Genomic DNA, 5362 nt, shown 5'->3' on the forward strand with positions numbered 1-5362 from the left:
CAGGTGATTCTTCTTGTCCACCACCCACTCTTGGCAATTAATGAACTTCTGTAGTGGTGATTTTTTAAAATGAGGCTTAGGACCCAACTACACTTAATCCATAGTGTCCAGCTACATCTCTCATTTGTTTGTTCTTTAGTTAACTGCAGGCCCAGGGGAGGGCAATTTTTGTCAGAGTCACAGCAGAAGGGAGGGAGACTCCACAGCTCTGCCCCCTGCCCCCCTCCCCACTCCAAAATACACCCCCCCCAACATGGCTATGAGGCTTAGGGAGACATTTCTGTTGGCACCAGTACAAACTGCTTTTCTTGTAAGAACCACATATAATCTGCGGCTGTAATTAATTACAGAAAAACAAGAGATCTAGCTGTATGCTCCACACTAAGCATAACATGTAATTTTGCCCTTAAAACACTTCTCGCAATTGGGGCTGAGGAAACTTAAGATACAATGACAATCCTTTGGAGGCAATGGCTTGGCTTCTTATCTTTCACAAAATTGTTTTCCTTCATATAAAACAAAACCCAGGAGTCAATGAAGACACTAAGACAGGAGAACATTATTTGGGATTACTGAGAGCCAGTGTGGTGTAGTGGTTAAGAGCGGTAGTCACGTAATCTGGGTAACCGGGTTCGCGTCTCCGCTCCTCCACATGCAGCTGCTGGGTGACCTTGGGCCAGTCACACTTCTCTGAAGTCTCTCAGCCTCACTCACCTCACAGAGTGTTTGTTGTGGGGGAGGAAGGGAAAGGAGATTGTTAGCCGCTTTGAGACTCCTGAAGGGGAGTGAAAGGTGGGATATCAAATCCAAACTCTTCTTCTTCTTCTTCTGTGAGAATGGTATTTGGGGATATATTGTCCTATAGTAGGGATGGGAATGAGCATGCAAGCCCCACCACCACCCAGTTGCTGCCCCAATTGCCCTCCATAAGTTGGAGGAATAGCTGCTGAAACAGAAACCTTTTTTTTTTCTATCCTAGTCTCCTTGAACAATTTAGAACCCAGTCTTCCAAGGTTCTAAATCTAAATTACACAGGAGGCCTACAGAACAGGTGCCTCGTGGCAAGACGTTCATCTCCAACTTGTGAAAGACTATCAGGATGGCCATGGAGGTGGCATGAAGATCATGTTTTCTTTCTTTCCCGGGATTCTAATCAGGAGCAGGAGAGGGTGGTTAGAATGCTTGAATGGAGTTATTGTTATATCTATCTTCCGCCATGTATGTTTCATTATCGCTACTAATTCTGAAACACGTTTAACTGAAACACTAGTTGTTGTTTTTACACAGCTGAGATAATAATAATAATAATAATAATAATAATAAATTTATTATTTATTCCCCAGCCACTCTGGGCGGCTTCCAACAAAATATTAAAATACAGTAATGCATCAAACATTAAAAGCTTCCCTAAACAGGGCTGCCTTCAGATGTCTTCTAAAAGTCTGGTAGTTGTTCTCTTTGACATCTGGTGGGAGGATTTTTTACAGTGCAGGTGCCACTACTGAGAAGGCTCTCTGCCTGGTTCCCTGTAACTTGGCTTCTCGCAGTGAGGGAACCGCCAGAAGGCCCTTGGCACTGGACCTCAGTGTCCAGGTAGAACGATGGGGGTGGAGACGCTCCTTCAGATATACAGGACCAAGGCCGTTTAGGGCTTTAAATGTCAGCACCAACACTTTGAATTGTGCTCGGGAACGTTTACCGGAATTCAGACCTCCATGCTGTCCAGGCCAATATTTTCTTCATGCATTCTGCTTCTGACATGCACTTATATGGAGGGAGCACACACATACTGTACAAACAATTTTGGTTTATCTTCTGCTTCTTGGCTTGCTCATACAAAACCATATCTTTTAAAGGAATTCCTTGCATTTTATGGATTTGGTGCAGCCGGAATCTTTGAGTTTAGAGGCTAAACAAACACAACAGACTGCAACACATATTATCTGCATCTAACCCTGTACCTCACAGGAAGGCTTCGGTGCTATAAATAGCATTGGGATAGGCACCACAGCTGAATGCTACATTCCACTCCATCCCATCAGTATGGTTAGTAAGAGGGACAGTTTTTATGTAGGATTCATCTGTTGTGTTTGTTTTTTTTCTTCCTTTCTGTCGGTGTAATTTTGCAAGGTTCTGTCTATAATTTCCCCTTCCAAATTCAACAGGATGTAAATCTTATGCTTTGTTATTTCAGCTATTGCAATTACTGAAACAAGGCGCAAACCAGCAAAAGTTAAGAACATTATCCCTACTGATTTTATTCCAATAAGGGGATAGCTATAGAAGTCTGCTGCAGCAAAAACAACGAAGTATGGTAATAGTGGAGCATTCTGAGCTTCCATGTCCATGTTTTTGGGAGTTAGATAGATGGGTGAAGAAAAAGTGTTTTGTGTGTTCAGACCCAGAAAACTCCCCCCTAAATAAATTCACACTTGACTCAAAATTTTGGTTTTAGGCCACAACTTTATTGATTACAGAATTTAGGCCACAACTTTATTGATTACAGAAAGTGACTGGTTGCATAGGCTCTGGTTCAACTAGCTCCCTGCACCCTTGCAGGTAGCGCTGACCCAGGGTTCCAGAATAGGTCAGCTAAGGGTGAACACCTGGCTAAGCGGAAAGCCGGGAACGGGCTAACTCCACCACCCAAATGTCCCCCTGGACTCAGGCACAGGCACAACCCCCTCTCAGGGGTTGACCAAACCATCAAGTCCCTGGATTCCTTTAACAGAATACCCTTCACATAGGGTTGGCGAGAGCAAGGGAGGGCGAGGGAATGCCCTCCTGGGTGAGATGTGTCTGGCTTCCTTATTATTGACTTTCAGGATAGATTTTAAAATTCACCTGTTTACCTAGACATTTGATGGCTGATATATAATAGAGAGTGCATGCAGTCACTTTTAAATGCTTTTGGATGTTGCAAAATGCTTTTAAATGAATTTTTAATGTTTTAAACTTGTTTTTACTTTATTTTAAACTGTACTGTTTTAACATTTTGATGTTTGCCACCCCTGGGGTCCTCTGGGTGGATGGGCGGGATACAAATTTAATAAATAAATAAATAAACGAACAAAAGCATTCTGGGTGGGGTAAAATCCTATTTCTATCTCTCTGCTACCCGCCTATCGATTCTTTGAAGGAAACCGAGTGTGCTGACACAATTCTTTCTAAAAGAATTCCCAGGGAATTTTGATGCAGTCAGCATTAATAACTGTGTCAATGACAAATTTGTGGATTTAAAAAGGAAGCATATTATTCGCAATGGCAGCATTTTTTTATCATAGGCCTTAATGACATGGCCTCTAGCATCTATCCATTGCTAAAACCCCTTTTTTTAATTAAAAAAGACGAAGTCCAATGGAAAGAGGTCCAGCATATGGCATTCTAAAATGAATCATGGTTGGTGCAAAAGTACCAATTTTTATATGCTGCTTAATGCAAAGTCTTGTTGAGGGTTAGTACAGAGAAGAAAGTGGCAATATTTTTCACAACTGATTTTCATCTTGATCTGTTTCTTAGTCCTTTTTTAATCCATCTGCTCGCTCTCTAATGGTTGTTAGAGTGACAAAACATTAAAATCTGCACTTCAGGCTAAAACAGCATTCTTCTGTTGTGTCCTAATACCAGCAGAACCCTTGTCAAAAGAAATGGCATGACTCTTATTTTTGCACAAAACCAGACAACATCGCCACAGGGCGTGGCGAGTATCCCAGGGGGTAGGGCGGCGATGTCACCCACCCCCTCAGGGTTGACACCTGGGGTGGACCGCACCTACCGCACCCCCCTTCCTAAGCTTACCACACATCCCCGTTTCCAGGGGACAGTCCCCGGATTTACAAATCAGTCCCCATACAAAATCCATTGAAGTTGAAAAGTGTCCCCGGATTCATTGAAAAACATCTGGTAACCTTACCCCCTGAATCAGTGATCTGGAGGAGCCTGTCACAGCCAGAAGACAAGAGGCAGAGGCAGGAGAAGCTTCAGGACTGGAGAGGGAAGAACAGGTGAAGGGGGGAGAGATAGGTCAGGCTGGTATAAAGTCAAGGGCTTCCACATCACCTCTTCCTGTTGCACTGCCTCCCAGGACCAGCTGAGAATTGAAGAGCAAGGAGCAGAAGCAGGCTACAGTGGTACCTCGGGTTAAGAACTTAATTCATACCGGAGATCCGTTCTTATCCTGAAACTGTTCTTAACCTGAAGCACCACTTTAGTTCATGGGGCCTTCCACTGCTGCCACCGTGCGATTTCTGTTCTCATCCTGAAGCAAAGTTCTTAACCCGAGGTGCTATTTCTGGGTTAGCGGAGTCTGCAACCTGAAGCGTATGTAACCTGAAGCGTTAGCATATACAGTGGTACCTTGGATTACATACACTTCAGGTTACATACGCTTCAGGTTGCAGACTCCGCTAGCCCAGAAATAGCACCTCGGGTTAAGAACTTTGCTTCAGGATGAGAACAGAAATCGCACGGAGAGCTACTTGAAATGCCAGAGCAAATTGCCACCCAGCCTTCACCAGCTAATTCCAAGTTTAGCAGAATTCCCTAGCTCCACATAAAGCATCTTAATTAAATCTTATGTACCTGTGACATTAGTAGTTAGAGCATTTGCTTTTTGTAGCACTTGCTTAGACTATTAACCTGCATGCATACCAATTAATTTTTTCCTCGTAAGGCTTTTATTTGTAAATATTCCAGACATTGGAAACAAATGAGGTTAGCAGTCTGCTCTTTGATGATCACACTGAAGAATATGTGTGACTCACTATTGAGAAAGGCAATATAAATGTCTAGCTGGTAGATTTGTGGTTTACGTTCCCCAATGTGTTCTGTGTAGTTCACACTATTGCATTCCAGCTTGTGTGGATCCAATCAGAAATCAATCTGAATAATATATCAGGCACATCAGATAAACTACTTCTCTTTAATGCATAGTAAACATCCATTTAGTTCATTAGACAACTCTTTGCACTTTAGTTAAGAATCCATGAATGCAATTACTCTTAAAAAAAGCAAATAACAAAATAACTAGAATGTTAAATGAAGATGCAAAACTAATTGAATATGAACTATAGAGGGTGAGGGATTTGTTGCTGTCAAGGGAGGGAATAGTCTTGGAACACCTTAAAGACTAATGAACTCATTGTGGCATAAGCTTTCATAGCCCAAAATACAATTTGTCAGGTACATGAATAGGTAAGTGCTCAACTAAGTAGGTAGGAATGTATATCTCAAGTACAGATAGAAAAAGAAAAAATGTTTTAACAAAGTGAGACCAAAAGCTAAAGGATTCAAGAGAGAGACTGCATTTGTACATCACGATAAGCCACTGCTAATGGCATGCCATGAATTAATAGATCACATC

This window comes from Podarcis raffonei, chromosome 11 (genome assembly GCF_027172205.1).
Source record: "Podarcis raffonei isolate rPodRaf1 chromosome 11, rPodRaf1.pri, whole genome shotgun sequence".
Lineage (NCBI taxonomy): Eukaryota > Metazoa > Chordata > Lepidosauria > Squamata > Lacertidae > Podarcis > Podarcis raffonei.